Here is an 8,558-nt window from a genome sequence, read left to right as displayed (position 1 = left end):
ACGCGGGTCACCCTTGTGTTAAAACAAATTGCAATATTACACTCAAACACCGTCCCTTGCACACAATCACGGACAAAACGTGACGTTGCTTATTTGGCACTCCCGTTCCCTACATAGAGGCCATGTAAAATGAGATTTTCCTTGCTGTACGTACGTATTTCATTTGATTCTTTATTTAGGAAATAACGTCATTTGTAGGTATTTTTGTATAGCGTTTTTCCAAAGATACAAGATTGTTTTCTTCTCAACTACATCGTCTTCAATTTTACGTTGGGTATATTGATAGATCACCACATCGACAACGATGCATCCTTTTTCAAGCCTATGTTTTCAGAATAGTATTAGGTAGTATTAGGTTTTTTTTACTTTAATAATAAACTTTTTTAGTTCATTATTTATCTGATAGTATGTGACCTCATATGACCCAGTGATAATGGTAGGGGTAGTGTTAGGGGTAGTAGTAGGGGTAGTGGTAGGGTAGTGGTATTATAGAATTGGTAGTTAGAATAGTAGTAGTTAACTTCCCCTTTCCATTATCATATTTTTTCATTACAGGCTGGCTAACGTTCGACCGGGCTCCGACGTTGAGTCGGACTCCAGCGTAACCCAGCCGGCCACTTCCGATGGCCGACAGAGGACCAATGCTTTGCGCCTGGCCAGACCAATCGCGGTAAATATTTTTGGAAAGGGGAATTACTTTATTGTGATCAAGTATCGTCGTACCGTACTTAGCATTAAACAACTATCTTCTGTTACATCAACGCTTATCAATTGTAATGCTTCCATGTCCCATTTCTTTCCGCCAGGGAACCAGCGCACCGTGGGGACTTAGGCCATCCTAGCACGCATTAAGTGGCAAGTTAAAGTATTTCGATTTCCACTTTTTTGTTATTTATTCCACGTAGAATTGTCCAGCGTATCCGAATCACACCTTAAATCGTCTGTAAAATGATTGTTTATGCCTCAAAAAACCTCTCAAAGTGTAGCTTCGTCCTGACCAGCGTCGTGCTACCTGCATACAGCGAAAAAGCACACTACAATAAAACGCCCTCTCACTCGTTTCCCTGAACAGCAGGTTATAGTTGCGACATGTTTTCATTATCTTTGACTTATAAGGAAGATGATGGTATGCACGAAATTTTCCAAAATTCATCCAAATGTATAATTTTTGACCGAAAAGCTTAAGATGTTAAAATGCTTCTTGGTTCAGAGAGTTGACAAGCGAACTATTGCCTTACAAAGTTTGATACGCGGTGTTACGCGTGGAAATGTATATCAAAATGTTCTCCAATAATTTCTGCATCGGGGGCAGCTCTCATTTTTTGCCGAAATTTGCCTAAACCAGTCACTATGAGACGTCAAAGCAGACGGTGCCGCGTGGTTTCTTACGCCGCGCCGGGCCGCGCCGCGGCGGGTTACCCGACCGCAGCACACCGCCTGGGGGTTTCCGGTCAGTATAGGAGTTGGGAGGAGGGAGGAAAGGGGTGATACCATGTTGACATTATTTTTCTTTCGCCAAATGTTCTTTTTGAACAAAACAACAACACCCTTGCAACGCTGCGTCCATTTTATTGGCTATCGCCGCCAATGTTCACCTTATTGAACTTCAGAACAGAGCTTTGATATAGGTAAATCGAAAAATGCTGTAACTTTGTAAAGTGAGGTTGGAGGTTTTTGGGGTGCTAATCACGAATTTCAAGCTAGTTTTGATCAAGGATGATGTTTTCATGCTAGGCCGGGTCAGGTCAGGCCCGACCAGTAGGTGTCTTGCCGGCTATCCATAGAAGGTAGGCGTCGATTACCTTTGACGGCTTCGTATCAGGGTTACCGCTGCAAGGGAAATTTCCCTTTTCTATGGAAGTCAGCGAAGATCTAGGGATATATGGATTTCACACGAAATCTAGGGAAATGCCACAAACCCGAAAAATTGTTGTTTTTTCAACAATCGAAATCATTATTGTCATAAATTATTCTTCCGCATGCCATATCAAAAAATATGAGAACATTTTTCACAAAATTAACGTTTGATGCTCTAGTTTTAAAGATATAAAGTGAATTACATATGCATGCATGTAGTTATATATAATTCTTGCTATTATTTCAAAACGAACTGCTGCTTTGTACCATTTCGGGTGCGGCTAATTTTTTACATCAAAGTTTTTGTTTTGGCGTGATTTTTACAATGTCTAGCGCATATCACTTCCTTTCCCGCGTCTCGAGTCGCAACACACCACAATTTGCGATATACCACTCAATTATATTATACCACGTACAATAATTTGCGTGTGACCAAAAAGAAACGAGTCTGTGTCCGCTAGGGACACGGTTCAATATCTACACACCGATTACCTATACCATAGTGATGCGGAGCATTTCAGCACCATATGAGCGAAGTTTCAATTTTTCTGGCCCATTGTCCTTCCTTCCACGGTCGTTTCTCTAAACTCCTGCAGTGCCCCGTGTCATGTGCTCTTGCATGTCCTCAATCTCTTCAAAAAGTGATCCCTTGAGGACGCCCTTGGTGTTCGGGGATAGCCAGAAGTCACATAGTGTTCAATCTGGCGAGGACGGGTGATGTTTCACTCTGGGTTCCACTGTGGGCTGCCCTCCGGCTGCTCAAAGACTACCGTGTCACTTCCACACAGGCCCTTTTCACGACGGAATAGCAGGCATCTATTTAATCCCCATTTGATCCTTAAGTTCCTCAGGAACTTTAGTAGTTCTTTTTAGTAGGTTCCCCAGCTTTCGAATGAATGGTGCGTTAGTTTGCTATTTTTCTATTAAATATCACATCGATTTACTTTATCTAAGGATTTATCACTAATATCAACATAAAGCGTAAGCACAATTATAAAATTATGAAATTATTAAATACTAGTACAATAGTTAAAAAAAGATACTGAGTTGCCAGGCTACAAAGAATATATTCATTTATGGCGCACGACAGACATTTAGAAAGCAGCGCCCTGTTTTATTGCACGCTGCTAGCCGCTTCCATTGGGTTTTGCAGGCCGTCGTCATTGGTCGTTACACGTATGATGTCACGCGACTTGTGGCCTGTCACGGCTTGATCTCCACTGACCACTAAATGAATGCAACAATGGCCTTTTAAGTTGATCTCTGTGGCCACCTGTCTATGGAGCGACCAATATGAAAGTTGGGTGAATTTACCGGGGTTACATGACTATGAGCAAGCAAATGTGTATCAGGAATGGATTTAGGTGGAGAATTGCGCTGGACCATGAGTGCTCGAACGCTCCCAATTCCACGCCGGTTTGGCTTTGGAGCCGAGACAGACGTTGCGGGTCAAGGTCACCGCTGGGGTAACGGTGGATTGGGTGCGCCCGAGCACCCGTAACGCGGCACAATTCTCCATCTATGGATTTTCCTATTCGCTCAGCATTGTGATAGGCGTTCGTAATAGCATTTACTCTGCTCATGTACCTATCCCTGGTTATTTAAAAGAAGTTTTTGTGGGGGAATATCACGGCTTTAGGTACTCGGTGGCCCTATTCACGACTTTCAAAGAATGCTCCGATAACTAAACACCGCACAGACCTACTGCATTAGTGAATCTGACAGAATGTCTGTGGAATTACATCCCCCCTCACCACACCCCTAAAAACTCATCCAGTGTCCAAAACCACTTTTATCGACTCGCCAAAAAAAAAAAACACACACACACACGCACATACACACACAAAGCATGGGGCATGTCAGCTCTCAGTTCATTTATTATTGTCTTTACCATGGTTCAATTGCATTGCGCGATTTAAAGCACGTGAGTGCCTATATAGTATATATGTAGAAAATAATATCTACAGCAAAACATCCAAAATTACAAAGGCTACAATGCTTAAAAAGTAGGTTCATCAAGGAAGCCCATTTTTACTTGCGTTGTGTTCCGTTCCCAACCATGCGATTCCAACGCGGGCTATTCGCAACGTCTGTTAAGGCACGTTAACAACTGACAAGCCGCCACCGCTGCCACTTATTCATAGATGGTTGATATCGCAGCTTGGGCGTCAGCAGCGCGGCCCACAACGCGTCGGCGCCAGCGCACGCAGCTGTTGGCACTCGGCAGCCGGTGTTGCGACTTAACGGCCGGCCGGCCCCATGAATGAGAAGCTCTTGGTGAAGCTTTGTGATCGCCTCATAGCCGCCTTGGATGTCATCTTTCTTGGCAGATCCATCCGTTCAGATGGTACGGTGCAGTCTGGATAAAGGACGAAGTCCAACGCCGCTAACCCCGCGACCGCCACCCCACAACGTGGCCGCAGACCGAACGGGCGTGAGGGCCGTAAGGGCCACCCCGCCATCCGGTAGGTGGCTGAGCAGCCGGGCGCAGCGGCGCCTGGGCGGCGGCCGCGCTGAGATGAAGTCCCAAACCGCCATGTCGCCATCACCGCCATCACCATTGCTGCAGCTGTTCCCAACCGCCTCAATCGCCGCCGTTTTGCCAGCAGTCGCGCCGCGGAATGGCAGAAGCTCCAGAGTAGCCTCCAGCGCCCCTCTCCGCACGTGTGCAGGTGCACTGCGGCCGCCGGGTCCGACGTCCAGGCAGAACATGATATTTCCATGCTGCTCCGACGGTGGGCTGGTCTTGTTTGGGCGTTCCTCCACTGTGACGTCGGTCACGCCTGCCCCGGCCAGGGCGCAGAGGCCGACGTGTCACCATCCGGTTGCAGTCCTCAGTCGGGTCGCAACGTGTACCTCTTCCGCAGCGTGGAGCGCGCTCCCGCTGGGCAGCGATACAGCCAAAAGTAGCATAGCATGCGGGCGGCCAGCGCTGCGCCGGACAGCGGACCCATGCCGGGGGTATGCCGGTCTCGGCCATTAGCGGGGTCGTCGGGGCCGAGGCTGTACATACAGCTGGTGACCGCGTGAGCCGCCAATCGAAGCTCACGGCTTATAAGCTCGACGCGGGCATCACACGCCGTCCCGATGGGAGCTCCACGACGCCGCCGCGAACTCCAGCGCGGCTCGCAGCGCGAAGACCAGTACGGACGGCCGGGGCAAACGGCGTGCGGGAGTCGCAGGCGACGTTCTGCGGACAGAAAGGGTTGGGCATAAGCTGGTCGGCAGGACACTCTTGAGCCGAGCCTTTGATGTACTTACAGATGATCCAGAAGCATGCACAAAAATTCATGACACACTATTCTCATTTATGTATTTGCTACATATGATATGATATACCAGCTCATGATCAGTGACGCATTCTGGGCAATATGTTCTAAAGTGAAGTAACTGAAGTTACAGCTTAAAAGCTTAAAAAAAAAACAGCTTAAAAACACACACACACATTCGATAGCTTATGAGAATAACATGCCTTGTGTGCTTAATGCAGGAAAATATTTTTTTCACTTTTTTAGAAACAGCCAAAGAGTTGTCAACAAGCCATGTCAACTATCTAAACAATTTTTATGGAAACTGCTCTAGCTAGCTTAAAGTTCCACAACGTTTCCGGAGCACCGTACCCAAACTCAGTTCATGTTACAAGAAAAACAGTAATAATGCCTCCTAATTTTGAATGAAATATAGGTATGAGTAATTTGATTTGGAAAGCAACAAATTTCCGCACATCATTTTAGCAAAATTACTATTTTCTTCAGCCATCAGGTTACACAAAACTATAGTAAACTTTATGATCTAGTTTACAAAAACCAAAGCCCCGATTTTAACAAATGTAGATAAAATTTAAACCATTTTAAAAAATGTATCGTGGAGAAAATGAAAAGTGTAGATTTGTAAAGCCGGGATATTTCAATTTCACGGATTAGGCACTTAAAGAAATATCTTCACCTTTCTTTGAGCCACCAGCCTTCACCCAAGTTTTACACGAATGTAGTGAAGCAGACAATGTGGCAACTCAACATTGTGATGGTTTGAGATAATTATGACGGTAAAAGAAAAAGCAACACAAGGTTCCTTACCCTCGTTTTTTCACATGGGTTCAGATGAGGCTTCAACTGTTGCCGACCTGAGGAGCTATAGGGACTTTAGCTTTCCAAAACTCAATTTCTAAGGGCACTGAGCAGTGTTTGGCTTTCACACGAATGCGATAGTAAGTTATATGAAGTTGACAAAGCAAGCAAAGCAAAGCATGATGCCCCGCGCGTCCGCCCGCGACCACGCCCCACGTCCGACTCCCGACCGCCGCGTGACCCGAGGCGCCCGGCGGTCACGTGACCTACCGGCCGGGACTGCAAACGGCCTTCACCACCATTCTTGTATGACGTCATATCCTACTGAGGTGCTGATTGGTCGGAATTAGATACCTGAAGGTAATTATCTGCCGTAGTTATTTTTGTTTCATTGTTTTGCGTGTTTTCTTATATGAAATGTAATTAAAAAATTTGTCATATTTTAATCACCATTAAAACATAGCTGAATAGGTATAAAAGAGAACTCGATATATACTTTCCTTGTTTTTAAGAATTCCGGAATTAGATACCCGAGGGAGCAAAGAGGGAGCAAGTTGCCACGCTGATTTAATACCTCATAGTCGAAAGGTGGGCTACTAGAACCAAAAATTGCTGTGTTTGTAAATAAATAAGTGATTTGAGGGCAAAAAATGCCCAGATTTAAACTTCTAAAATTATTTTGAACATAAAATATTTCAGTTTGAGGGATGTTAAGGCCTCTAAGGGTAGGTACTTTTTAGGTATCAAATAAGTTCCTCTGCGAAAGTTCCGTCGTGAAAACGGCCACAGCGAGCCTTTTGATCATTGGAGAACACTGGGCACCCCCTTCACGCGAATCCTTCCTCGTGCCCAAATCCACCGTCAGGATGGTACTCACCGACACTGTTCCCATTCATAGCCCCTCAGCCAGCATCCTTACTGTCCATCTGCGATCGCTGTGCGTCAGGCTCGTGGATGTTTTCTTCATTTCTGGATGTTGTGGGGCGTCATGGCTCCGGGACCCGGGTCATCCTCCACATCATCTCGTTCACTCTCAAACCTTTTGTGCCACTCGAACACTCGTGCAGGAGACATTGCTTCGTCTCCATACACATAATTTGACATCGGAAGTGTTTCTGTAGCAGTTTTCCCCAGTTTCACTGAGAACTTGATGTTTGTCCCGTCTGTTCAGAACCCATATTGTGACATGGGGTATTGCAGGGGTTTAGAGAAACGACCGTGGAAAGAAGGACAATGGGCCAGAAAAATTGAAACTTCGCTCATATGGTGCTGAAATGCTCCGCATCACTATGGTATAGGTAATCGGTGTGTGCTGAACCGTGTCCTCAGCGGACACAGTCTCGTTTCTTTTTGGTCACACCTCGTATGCCAGCAATTTCATTAGAATCTCTTACGTTAACGTCACAGAATGTAGTAAATTGCTGTTTTGGGAAGCAGCGACTATAACACGAATGGTTAGAATGAGGATCAAGTACAGTACGTCAAATTCCATGAAAATAACCGTATCTAGGGAAATGATTTTTAAAATAGGGAAATTTTCGTGAGAATCTGGGGAAACCGGCGAGACGCCAGCGGTAACGCTGCTTCGTATAGCATGTTCCGTTAGGCACCAAAACTACTTAAATCTTCAAATGGGTGTTAAGTTCGAAATAAGCTCCAAGCACTTATCTAGAAAAATCTATAACTTGAAAAAGTCAACTAAGGTCATCTAAGGTAAATGACCTTGATTTGACCTTAACGTGACCTTAAAATGCAAAGAACAAACAGCATTTCATGCCTTGGAGAGTTAACAACCACAGCAAGACTGAAAACGCGCCGATAATGTGCGCTGATAAGCGCCAAATCGATACCAGCCTGACATGGTCTGGTGAAACAGGTCACAGGTCAAATTTTTTTTAAGGTCAAGGTCATGAAATTTTAAGTGTGTGAGTAACATTGATCGAATCGAATGTATAGAAAGTTTCGTCGTGATCCGCCACGTTTTGCTTGAGTTAGTATGCGAAAAGTCGAGGACAGAAGTCTGTGCGACCCCCTCCCCCTTTAAGTGCAAGGACTAACAAAGTGCAAAGGTTAAGCCCGAAATGCCTTTTGGTGATTGGGCTAGACATGAACAAATATCTACTTCTAAAACGATTGTAGTTTCGTTCTACTTTTTTAACGCTTCCACGCCCACGATGCATTGCTAGCCGAAAACGCTTCAGTGCTAAGTCCGTGGGAGGGGGCGGGGGAGGGATGGGGTCAAGCAGGAGAGCCAACCATGTTGTCAGGGATCATACACCCTAAGCCTAACCATTTGAAGGTGAAATAAAATTAGTTAAGGTAGCGGAGGATGCGATATAAATAAATTCGTGCTAGGATCGATAAAAACCCCACAGTGCAGCGGTGCGGCCACTGCCGCTGAGCAGCCGCCGACTGCTTTGGCGCCGGCCGTCCCGATCGCGGTAAGTGTTTGGAGGGAGAACAGTGTCTTTGATACGCTGACAGTTATCGCATGTTTGGTAAAATGACTTCGTAACCAGGGTTGTATACCAATCAAGTCGATTGAATTGATTGATTTGATTCAACGCGTATTTTGAGTTGATTGGATTGAGTCGATTGACTTTTCGAGATGACTGGTTGACTGACTCGTTTGAC

At 45.5% G+C, this 8,558-nt stretch overlaps 1 protein-coding gene across 1 annotated transcript in view; it reads left to right on the top strand.

The window, feature by feature from the left end:
- Positions 1–560: 560 nt before the first annotated feature.
- LOC122379412 (E3 ubiquitin-protein transferase MAEA-like) overlaps positions 561–8,558 on the top strand; it is a 223,803-nt gene continuing 215,805 nt past the window's right edge. The window contains exon 1 of the mRNA XM_043361624.1: positions 561–670. The gene's annotated coding sequence lies outside the window, so the exon portion shown is untranslated. The remainder of the gene's footprint in view (positions 671–8,558) is intronic.

The sequence above is a fragment of the Amphibalanus amphitrite genome, unplaced genomic scaffold, assembly GCF_019059575.1.
Source record: "Amphibalanus amphitrite isolate SeventyFive unplaced genomic scaffold, NRLGWU_Aamphi_draft 000077F_arrow, whole genome shotgun sequence".
NCBI classification, from domain to species: Eukaryota; Metazoa; Arthropoda; class Thecostraca; order Balanomorpha; family Balanidae; genus Amphibalanus; species Amphibalanus amphitrite.
Note: the sequence above shows the minus strand (reverse complement) of the source record. Positions and strands in the feature narration are given on the sequence as shown.